Consider the following 12,301-nt stretch of genomic DNA (forward strand, 5'->3'; position numbering starts at 1 on the left):
CTGGGTTTGGGCCAGTTCAGGGAAAAGTTGGAATCCCAGCCCTGCCAGTCACCAGCTGTGTCACTTGGGTGAGTCCCCTAACCACGGCGCCTCGGCTTCCTCATCTGGAGAATGGAGGTGGGAACCATAAGAGTCATGTGAGTTAATGCCTGTGAAGGATTTGGCCACAGTGCTGGCACCAAGGCAGTGCACCATGAACTTGAGCCGTTACTCTCCTCCTCAAGACCATCTCTCTAAATATCGTCCTTCTATAGAGGCAGGAGGAATACAAACCTGAGTCGTCCTTCATTATGGAATTTTAATTCTTATTTTCATCTCCTTCTTGAGCTGTGGCTCAGAACGTAGAGCCGAGCTTCATCATGGCTTCATCTTGGCTTATGAAAGCTGGGAAATGGTTATTGTCAAAACTGGCCCCTTTTCGAAGGAGCTGGCCGGCTGGGGGAGTGGTCACAGCTGGTGAGTTCCAACTGGGTCTTGTCATCTGGGGGATTACAAGAGAAGACAGGCTAGTGGTTTTAGAACACTCGCCTCTCAGGATATACTGGTAAACAAAAAAAGCACTGAACACTGTTAACGTAAAAAAAAAGGAGTATGTATATTTGGTGCAAGTAAAAATGTGAGAACAGTGGAGGCTTTGTAGGAGTTTGCTATGAGAAAGAAAATTATATGAAAAAAATTACACACTTTTTTTTCTATGCAGAATTATTTAGCTGTAGTAAAAGGGAAAATAAAAGTCAGGGAATGAAATGTATACAGAAGGAGGGGAAGTGCTCCCAGAACGTGGGACAGTGTGTGGTGCAGTCAGATTTTGAAATGCCCAGTAGAGAGATGGGATGATCCAGGATCCCACGGTGGGATGCAGCATCCAAGAAAGTGTTACTGAACCCTTGTGGCAGACCAACCACTGTGTCGTTTTTATCAATAAAGAAGCACAATGAGGGCTTCCCTGGTGGCGCAGTGGTTAAGAATCCGCCTGCCAATGCAGGGGACATGGGTTCGATCCCTGGTCCAGGAAATCCCACATGCCACGGAGCAGCTAAGCCTGAGTGCCACATCTACTGAGCCAGCATTCTAGAGCCTATGAGCTGCAACTGTTGAGCCCTTGAGCCACAACTACTGAAGCCCGTGTGCCTGGAGACTGTGCTTCACAACAAAAGAAGCCACCACACTGAGAAGCACGCACACCGCAACCAAGAGTAGCCCCTGCTCACCGCAACTATAGAAAGCCCGCATGCAGCAACAAAGACCCAATGCAGTAAATAAATAAATAATTTAAAAAAAAAAACACAATGGGAGGAACGCTTGCTTTGAGGTTCCTGGTAAATCAGGCTGGAACTCTGTTTGGGGTGAGCTCTTTAGTACAAGGAAGATGGAAAAGAACAACAGCCAGTCCAGTCTCATGGAGCCAAGAGCCTGGGACAACATAGATGAGGTGACTTGAGAATAAAGGGGGCTTTTCTCCACCTCTGAGTTTAAAGACAGCCACTGTCTCTGTAGCAGATGAATTAGTGTGACTTTGCAGATGGCCCTTGTAACCCAGAAGTGATAAGGAATACTGAAACATTTCATTTTGCTAACAGGATACTGGGAAAGGAAGATCAGGATAGAGTTGGTAGTACTAAGAGAGCGCTCTGAAATGGAGTCAGGAGGCCACGTCTCAGCCTGGATGGAATCTGACCTTTGACTTGATCAACTCATCCAGAACATCCACCAGAAACTCTGGCCGTCTATCTGCTTATCAGACCCCAACCCTAAAACAGATTATGATTCCTTAAGGACAAATATTTTCTGATTTGAGTCAGAGTCAATCATAATTCTCTCCAGGCAACTTTTTAACAACCTTGTGATTTTGGCTTTATAAACCCCTGACTTTTTCTCTTCCCCAGAACACTCTTTCCGAGTAACCTGAATCTGTCTTCCAAATTGCAATTCTTAAGACCCCAAATAAACTCTTTTCTTATTTGCAGCATCCTGTATCATTATTAGTAGTAGTATTAGTATTTCAGTTGACAATACCTTCTGGGGGGAGACTGGTGACATACTTCTGTGGGTTTTTGATTCTGTACTTTCAAATGCAAGGCTGAATAAAAACTCTATTTTGAGTTTTTCAGCAATGGGGGAATTATTGGGGGGGGTGGTCTTTGGAGATTAAGGCCAATCTGCAGGAAAATTGAGTAGTTCAGATCATTTATAGTGTATGGCTTGACGTGCTCTATGGGGATAGAGCAGGGGTCCCCAACTGGTACCTGTCCGTGACCTGTTAGTAACCGGACCCGCAGCAGGAGGTGAGCCTCTCCCCATTGCTCCCCATTGCTTGCATTACACCTGAACCATTCCCGCCCCCCCATGTCGGTCCATGGAAAAATTGTCTTCCATGAAACCGGTCCTTGGTGCCAAAAAGGTTGAGGACTGCTGGGATAGAGGACCACCCCCTAATTCATTAATTGATTCTTTCAGGCATTAATTCATTTAACAAACATTTTGTAGGAATCTCTTCTACAGCCGAGCTCCTGAGAGACAGCAAGCTCCTCCTATCATATCTCGGCAACTAACTGAAGCAAAGAAAGGGAAAGAAATGATAAAAATAAATCATTCCGGTCGTCAGAGCATCACTGTTTAGTTCTCAAAGTGGTTGTTTATCAGAAATAAAGTTGAGGGACTTCCTAGGTGGCTCAGCGGTTGAGAATCCACCTGCCAATGCAGGGGAAGCGGGTTCGATCCCTGGGCCGGGAAGATCCCACATGCCGCAGGGCAACTAAGCCCGTTAGCCACAACTACTGAGCCTGCGATCTAGAGCCTGTGAGCCACAGCTACTGAGCCTATGCTCCACAGAGAGAGAAGCCACTGCAATGAGAAGCCCGTGCACCGCTACCAAGAGTAGCCTCCACTCTCTGCAACTAGAGAAAGCCTGCACGCAGCAACAAAGACCCAATGCAGCCAAATAAATAAATAAATTTATTTAAAAAAAAAGAAATAAAGTTGATACTCTCTTGGTGGCACTGGATCAAATTGGTCCACTTTTAACGATGGCGAGAGGACCAATGTTTTTTCTTCTTGTGATCTGTGACAGTGCTGTGCACCTTTGAACCCAAAGAGTTTTTGTAATCTAGTTTTGGTGACATTCTTGACGCATGGAAATTTTCCTTATTTGTCTTCCAACTCCAAAGGTTTCCTGAGAGAACATCCTAGAAGTAGCCTTTCATGGTGGTAGCCATCAGTCCTGGCTACTGATTGAAATCAGCTGTGGAACTTAAAAGAAAACTACAGATGTCCACTGAAGACATGTGAATTAGAATCTGCATGTACATACTTTAAATTAATTATTGAGCTTGAATGTTCAGTGATTGGACAGGGATTAAATAAATTGTAGTGTTTAGATAGAATAACTTGCTGTCATTTAAAATTACAGTGAGGAAGTTTCACTGAGCTGAGAATATATTCATAATGCATTGCTAAGTTAAAAAAAGCAGGCTGAGAAGAGTATTCGGTGTATAATATGCTGATATGGTGATAATCACGTGTTTATATGCATCATACAAAAAGCCAGAAGGAACCGCCCAAAAACGCCCAAGGTGGTAACCGTTTGTCTTTTCCTTGGTGTTTTCTGTATTATCTAGGTTTTAAGCATTAAGCATATATTGGGGAAAAATTCCTTCAATAAACCTTAGTGGTTTTCCCATCAGGGGCAATGTGGTAAGAAGAAGCAAAGAAACTAGACACATATGACTGTCTCATTCATTCAGTCATGATTTCTATTTAGCCTTTAAAATTCCTCCATTAACATTATTTAATGTTATTTTCTATTTATTAAGAACAAAATGTCTTCAGCACCTGGTGTGTGCTTAAGGAAGCCCTCGGGCAGCAACAAAGACCCAATGCAGCCAAAAATAAATAAATGAATAAATGAATAAATGAATAAATAAATAAATAAATAAATTAAAAAAAAGATCCCACAAGCCGTGTGGCCAAAATTAAAAAAAAAAGAAAAAGAAAACCAGGCTTTTGGTTCCATCAGAGAATGTTGACTAAGTCCCCCCAGGATGTCCTTGGACCTGTGCTCCTTAGCTGCCTTATTTTAGAATGTAACATGTCTAAGTGGGATGACAATCAAAATATACCTAGCCAGGTTGCCAGCTTCCCTGAAGGTCATTAGATGCAGCAAACACCTTTCTTCCTTAAGGACAGAGAGAAACAGCCCAAGGAGTCATGGCAATTCTGACAGCAGTCACCACTTTGTAAGTGGTTAGTGCCTGCCAGGCACTTGTTTCTGAGCATTTTATTGAATCCTCTCAAAAACCCATAAGTTACCTACCCTATTTTATAGATAAGGAAACTGAGGTTTTAGAGAGATTAATTAACATGCCTGAGATTACATGGCCAGTCAATTGGCTTGCCTCCAAGAAACCCTGGGCTTAACTATTATATTACCCAGCCTCGAACTCGACCAGTGGCCACGGTGCAGCCTCTAGATGTGAGGCTGCCTCCAGGGCTCAAGAGTATTGAGACTCAGGCAGCCTGCTGCTCGGCAGCCCCGGCTGAACGTATTCTGGTGTGAAATTATTAACTTCAACCTTCGAAAGCTGTGCCCTTCATGGTCCCAGCCAGTACAAAGTTAAAAACACTTGATAAAATGCATAAAACACAGCCAGCAGCATATTTCCAAATCACGTTGCAAGCCAGGCAGCGTTCTCTTGAAACATTCACAGGGGCAAAGAGTTTAAGAGAACTTCCGCTGAAGTCTGTGGATGGGGTTGTCTGCTGAACCAGGGAAAGCTGGGGATCTGGGGAGGCCAGTCCCCTGCAGTGGGAATGGCTAGGGGAGGGCTTTGGGAAATTTGGGCAGTGACACGGATGTAGGGAAATATACTACAGTTTTTGCTCAGTAATGAAATTCACATTTGAAAGAAAACCTATCTTCTACTCTACCCCTAGGCATTTTTTTTTCATTCTTATTTGTAATACCATGGTGGGGCATTGTTATTATCTCAGTTTTTATTTTTACTGAGATATGGTTCACATACAATAAAATTCATGTACCCTTTAAAAATGTACATATCAGTGGCTTTTAGTATATTCACAAGATTCTGCAACTATCACCACTATGTAATCCAAGAACCTTTTCACCTGGGCAAAAAAGAAACTCCATATCCATTAGCAATCACTCCCCATTCTCTACCCCCACCAGCCTCTGGCAAATTATGATAATTTTTAATGGTTTTATTTTTCAACTAGATTACGGGAGACCATGGAATTCATCAATCTTCCTGGCACAAAGTAGGTGCTCCGTAAATGTTTTTTTTCTTGGTGATAAGACTCTCAACCTTAAGACTCTCCCTTGTTTTTTTGGTCCATGTGATAATTTAAAAATTATATTAAATGACTGGAAGAAGAAAACATGCAACTGAGTTTTCTCCCCCTTCCTTTCCCTTTTAGGAAGGCCTGAACTCAGAGGTCTCATGTCAACCAGATAAATGTTTTCTCTGACTTTTAAAAATTCACTTTGATTTAGGAAAAGACAAAGACATCTTGGGTCTTATAATGTAACACGAACATTGACAGTTCAGTGATAGTTCATGTTTTTCCAGCTCATAAAAATATCGTGAAAAAATGAACAGCTTGGACTGTGGGAAAAGGAGAAGTTATGCTGAAACTCTGATAGGCATGAGTCTGAATTGGTTGTTTACGGCGTGAAAAGCAGGTCACACGTAGGCTGAGACACGGCTTCCATCACGCCTGGGAATCTACAAGCTCAGTGCCATCTCACTGGCAGAACATGAAAGCTAAAGATTATCCCCTAATCCCGTGGCATTTTTCAATCCACGGAATGCGCTTTGTGGCTCACAGATTTTCACTTGAAGTCACACACTCTTTGGAGCTACAAATATTTTGTTTACCCCCGCAGTATCTGTGGAAAAGCTTGTCAGAATCATGGCTGCAACAGTGACCGTTTTGTCACCATCTGGAATTGGACCATGCTCCCTCCATCCAAAATTTCCACTTCTTTTAAAATTCATATAGTGGAAGCTTATGTGACAGCTTTACCTCTGATAAACAGGAGTATAAGATTCAGTGCACTGCTGAAAAGTGGAAACAACTCAAATGTCCATCAGCGGAGGAACAGATAAACCAAATGTGGTGTATCCCTACCACGAAATAGTATTCAGCCACCAAAAAAGAATGAAGTACTGACACGTGCTACCACATGGATAGACCTTGAAAATAGCATGCTGAGGAAAAGAAGCTGGACATGAAAGGGCACAGGTTGTATGATTCTGTTAATGAGAAATGTCCACAAAGAGGCAAACCTATAGAGCCAGAAAGCAGATTGGTGGGGTTGGAGAAGGGGAAATAGGGAGGGCCTGCTGTTGGGTATGGGGTTTCTTTTTTGCAGGTGATGAAAATATTCGGGAAATTCGATAGTGGTGATAGTTGCACAACGTTGTGAATGCACTAAAACCCACTACATTGTATGCTTTGTTAACATGGTGAATTTCATGATATGTAAATTTTATCGCAGTTTAAAAAAAAGTGAAAAGAAAAGATTTGCTGCCAAGCCTCCCAAGGGGTTAAAAATAAGAGTAAGGGGGGTAGGGGGATCTGATCTGATTTTGCTGGTGCCTGTGCTGAATGTGACAAACTCTCCCTCTGAGTGGCATTTGCTGGAATAACCCCGTTCCTGCCCTGGCCACGGCAATGCTCTCTTTCAGGCCTTTATCATTCTTGCCTGGATGGTGGAACTAAAAAGAATTTTGACAGTTGAAAGAGACCTTGGAGCTTCTAGTCCGACCCTCTCACTTGGCAGGTGAAGAAGTTAGTTGCAAGCAGTAGAAGTGACATGTTCAAGGTTGCCTTGTTAGTGGCCGTGCAGGACCCGAAACCCAGGGTTCTTTTCACTAGACCTTTTCTCGCATTTGTTTTCTTCCCTCTCCTCTGTCTCTCCCTGTGCAAATACGGTTGTGCATCGCACCGAACTTAGTCTTCCCAAAACACAAATCTTAGGTCACCTCTCCCTGAAAAACCTTCATGGCTCCCCACTGTCCTCCATCTCCTCTCTGCCACGTGGCTCCTGAAATAAACTATCCTTGTTGGCCCAACACACAGTGTACTTTCCAACATCACTTTGTTGTTCATGTTTTGTGACTAAACATTGTATATATTTACACCTTCAGTCCTCAGCTAAATCCTGAGTTTCTTGAAGACTGGATGGTGTCTTATGCATCTTTGACCTTGGGGCACCCGGCACAGTGCAGTTCCTGGAACTTGGTAGGGCTCAGGAAATACTTGTAGAAGAGTTGATTCCATTCAAGACCATAGCTAGTCAATACCCCAGAGGAGTTCTGCCAACAGGTGGCTATTCTGTGCTGCATCTCTTCTGTTGGAAGAGCAACACCGAGTTTAATTTTTGGCTGTAACGTGGACAAAAAGATTCTAGAAACCTCTCAGAACAGATTTAATCTCAAAAAGGCAAAACTCAGTGACTTAAAAAAAAGTAACCAAACATTATTTTTGAAACAACCTTTTGATCCATTACAGAAGTAATTTGTGCTCATTGTAGAAGATTTGGAAAATTCCAAGAAAGTTCCAGGAATATACAGGAGAAAATAAAAAGTGCCCCTAATCCTAGCCCTGAGGGAATATCTATTCATAACCTTTGATTTATACAGCCGTTTTGTAACCCACTTTTAAATTAAATGAAAAATGAAAATTTAAAATCACTGCATTAAGTGGGAAGAATTTTGTTGCCATCAACTCAAGTGACTCATTCTGATGACATGGAGAAAGGGCAGCTCAATATTTGTTTTGCTTCTTTGCTTTTCTTGGTGCAGGAAAGGGTGAAACAGACAGGGTAGGAAGAGTTCCATGAACCAAGCAATGAGTGCCTTTCTAGCTACCAACTCACTGGGCGCAGAGGTGCTTCGCCTCTTTGGGTCTTTGTCTTCTTCTCACCAGGAGGAATTGTGTCCATTAAGGTCCTTTCCTAGCTCTAGACCCTTGTGAGCTTGAAGTTTCTCCTTGTCCTTTCTTTGTCCTTGGATATTTCAGAGCCCTCTGTGTGCTCAGGAAGGCAGGGAAGGAGACTTCTTTATGCCAGCACAGTTGCTGGCAAAGAATCGACCCCTTAACAAATATTTGTTAATGAATGAAAGGATGAGACTCTCATGAATGATGTCCTTTGTCACAAACATCATTAGACCACATGGTCTTCTTTTGGAAGCACCAAATAGGAATTCTATATTTAGGTTCTTGGGATTGGGATAAAAATACAGCTGAGAAACATCGTACATCAATTGGTTAATGGAAAATATTTTCCCATTCTCCAGATCCCATTTGGCTCTGTCTGTGGCTGCATGAGGGAGATGCGACTCGTTCCGTTCCACAGGTACATGGGTGGCCAGTTTCCTCTGCTGGCCTCCTGATTCCAGCTTCCCAGATCCCTTCTGCTGGTACCCCTCGTTGTCTTTCAGACACCCCATTTCCTCTCCGGTTGGGAAAGTCACTCTACAGCCACTCAAGCAAGTTAAAAGTAGACGTTCTCAAACTTTAGTGTTCTTAGGAATTGCCCAGGGGCATAGTGATCCATATTTTAAATAATTGTTCAGGGTGATTTTGATGCAGGTGGTCTGAAAAGCACACTTTGAGGAATACTAGCTTAAAATATTTCAGGTGTAGTATTTTGTCAAGCAGAAGAGGCCGCCAAGAGAAGGCCATTAGGCTCTTCCTCATCAGGCAATAGCTTGCCTGAGCTCTGGTTTCCAAGGAGACTGGGAAATAACAACACAATGGTTCATGTTCATTATAGGTTTACTGCGCCAAGAGCTTTCTAAGTGCTTTACATACATTATGTTCTTTAATGCTCTTAAGAGCCCTCTGGGGTAGGTCCTATTATTGCCTCCATTGTATATGGAAACTGAGGCTCAGACAAGTAGGTCTGGCTTATCTATGATCAGGTGAAGTTGACAACAGGATTAAGTAATCAAGTCCTACTACTGCCAGGTTAAGGAAACCTAGCTCTTTATTATTTTTATAAGAGCTGGGAGAAGCTTGTGAATGCCCGTGGCCAATAGGGAGAGTAATTCGTATTTTGGCTTATATATTCATGTCTTTCCTCACGTGTGGATTGCTCTTGGCAATTGTGAAACTGCAAAACAAAACAAAACAACACAGTGAAACGAGTGAAATTCATGTCTTCTTCCCCTGGGTAAGACCAACCCTAGATCCAGCTCCTGCCATGTCCTGAATCTAATGTCACTTTTACTTCAAAAATGAACTGTTCTGTCAGGGAAACTTGAACACTGATTACTGACCAGATATTTGATGATATTAAGGAACTATTGCTATTGTCCTCTTCGACATGATACTGATATTGTGGTTATGTTAAAAAAGAGTGCTTATCAGAAATGGAGTCCCAGAGGTAGAGAACAAACGCATGGACACCAAGAAGGGGGAAGGGGGGAATGAATTGGGGAGATTGGGATTGACATATATACATTACTATGTATAAAATAGACACATAACATGAGAACCTGCTGTACAGCACAGGGAATTCTACTCAGTACTCTGTAATGGCCCATATGGGAGGAGAATTCGAAAAAAGAGTGGATACGTGTGTACGTAGAAGTGATTCACTTTGCTGCACAGCAGAAACTAACACAACAGTGTAAGGCAACTATACTTCAATACAAATTAATAAAAAAAAGAGTGCTTATATTTTAGAGGTCTATACAGAAATACACATAAATGAAACATTAGGGTGTTTTTTTGTTTTCTTCTAAATAATCCAGTTTGGGGAGGTAGACGAATGAAACGGAATCAGTTTTAGGACGACGGCTGTTGAAGTCGGCTCATGCCCACACAGGGGCTTATTATCTGTTGGCTCTAGTTTGGTGTGTTTGAATCTTTTCGTAATGAAAAGTAAAACGTAATTTCCTGTCTCCGTCCCTTACTCTCTGCAAGTGGATTTAATACGTGTCACTAAAGCACTAGAGGTTAATAATGGATTAATATGTGATTGCTGTTAAGAGAACATTTACATTTTCAACAAGGACCTGCAATGTCTTAATCCAAAGAAGGAAATACTTTGGGAATTTCAGGTATTACCTCAGCCTGAAAGGAGAAGTATTCTGTGTTAGCTCAAACTTTCTCCTTCCCTGCTTTATCTATGTGCGGAATTGGTCCCGATCCCTGTCTTTGGGGACACTCTTGATTATCTTATTTTTTCTTTTCTAGTAATGCTTTGTAATAACATGGTGTTATGTAATGTTCAAAATGCTTTCATTTGCTGCTCTTAGACCCTCATTCCTTTCCTGTGAGTCGACAGTGCGTATGGTTAAGCAAGGGAACAAATAAAGGTCCAAGAGGTTAACTGGATTTAGTTATTGGACTGGTTAATTAATTCTTTTGTTTATCTCTCCTCCAAACAAGAAGCATGCATTGAGCATCTACTGTATATCTGATAAGGTGCTGTATTGACATGATACAGTGATGCATATAATAGTGCCTGACTTTGAGGTGCTCAGACTCAGGGAGGGAAAACTGTGTGCTAAGTGACTAAATCTATGAGGTTGAGGGCTTCACTGAGGAGAGACTTGTGCTGGGCCATGCAGAATAAGCGGAAGTTCATCCCACTCCCAGTGAATGTCAGAATCAGAACCGGAACCCAGGGATCCTGGGGTCTCTTTGGTCCAGCACAATTTCTGTGTGGCAACTGCGCTTCTCTCTCTCTCTCTACCTCTATTTTTTTCCTGAAAAATCCCAATTTCCTTTGTTCCTTATAACTCCTGCAGGATTTTTCTTAAAGCCCTACAATGATGCTGTCATACGTGCTGCAGAAAGTGAAGCAGATCTTTTTGCTGCAGATGCAGGGAGCAGCTGGCTGCTGGAAAGGAACGGGTGGAGGGCAGAATGCTGACCAGGGTAACGTCCCGTCTAGAACATAACCCAGGGGCGTTCCATTCTTGCGGGATACCAATGACAGCATCCTTGCACTCAGTGGCTTTCCAGACGGCTGACAGCCTGGAGGGCCTCGCTCCTGTTTACCTGTTCCTGCAGCCATTACTCACCTCGTCCCACACACCCCCAACACTTGCACACAAAGCCACAGAGCAGCTTCGAGAAAAAAAAAAATCAAAAACCTTCCCCCAACCCCATTCTAAAATGTCAAGTGTTTCAGTTTTGAGAAAAAAAGAAAGCTGAAGAAAGGATGACTCATGACAGGACTGACAAACAACTATCTGGAGGTATGCTGGTGAGTCATGGCGTGGAGATCTGCCTTTATGTTGTGGAAAGGGCCCGGGATTGAAAGAGCATCATGGGACCAGCCAGTAAAATTCCACTACTCTCTGAGGCCAATTTGGAGATAATTTAAAAACCCTGGGCTTTTTTTCAGCCCCAATCTAGTGTAGGGTTCCGGGTACCCTCAGGCATGTTGATCTATACAGGAAATCAGAAAGAAGGATTATTAATAACTGGAACAAAACCATTGTTATCTTTCCATGCCCAATGCCATGCTGAACCGCCCTGCTTGCTTCTTCGAGCCAGCGAGACTGCTGGATTTTCTTGAAGGGTATTGTGTTGCTAAGCAACAGCGCTGGCAGCATCCATCATGCCCAGCAATGTCAGCGCCGGAGTGTGGCCTGCAGAACACGCCTCCCCACCGCCTTCCCTGGCACCCCTCCCCCACGAGAGCATTAATGTGCATCTCTGGTATAGGACCTGTGCCAGGTGATTCTGTGTATAAACCACCACCGTGCAGCACGTGAAGCACAAATATTGTTTTTGGTTGCAAAGCAGGGCATGTGACGTAGTTGAAAGTACAGACTCATTTGTGTGCGCTCTTCACATAAAGAGTGTAGGCATAATTTAGAAGCCTGCATGTCAAATATCCTGGTGTGTTCTGCCTTTAAATCATTTTTTTCCCCTCTCTGCCCATACAGCATCTTATTTATACCCTGCTCTGTCCATATCTATCTATCTCCCTCCCTTTGTTCTGTGGTCTCCTGGGTGACAGAGCTATTGTTTGTGTGTAGGGCTGTGTGGACAAAAGGGAGCCTGTTTCTACATGGGAGACGGCCCTGTGGTTAACCGTTGGACGTTGCTGCTTACAAGTGCTGTTGCTGCAGCAGCTTTGCTCCGGAAGTGCCCATTTTCTGGGTGGGGTCTCCACCTGGGCCCCATCTGTCTGTACCTTTCACTTCCTTTCGAGGGGCAGCGGGCCTAGTAAGCTGATCAAGTGCCAGAGGCAGAGGGATGGGCAGGAAAGAGTATCAGCTTTGGGGTTAGACAGATCTACATTCAAATCCTT

This window comes from Hippopotamus amphibius, chromosome 10 (assembly GCF_030028045.1).
Source record: "Hippopotamus amphibius kiboko isolate mHipAmp2 chromosome 10, mHipAmp2.hap2, whole genome shotgun sequence".
Classification (NCBI taxonomy): domain Eukaryota; kingdom Metazoa; phylum Chordata; class Mammalia; order Artiodactyla; family Hippopotamidae; genus Hippopotamus; species Hippopotamus amphibius.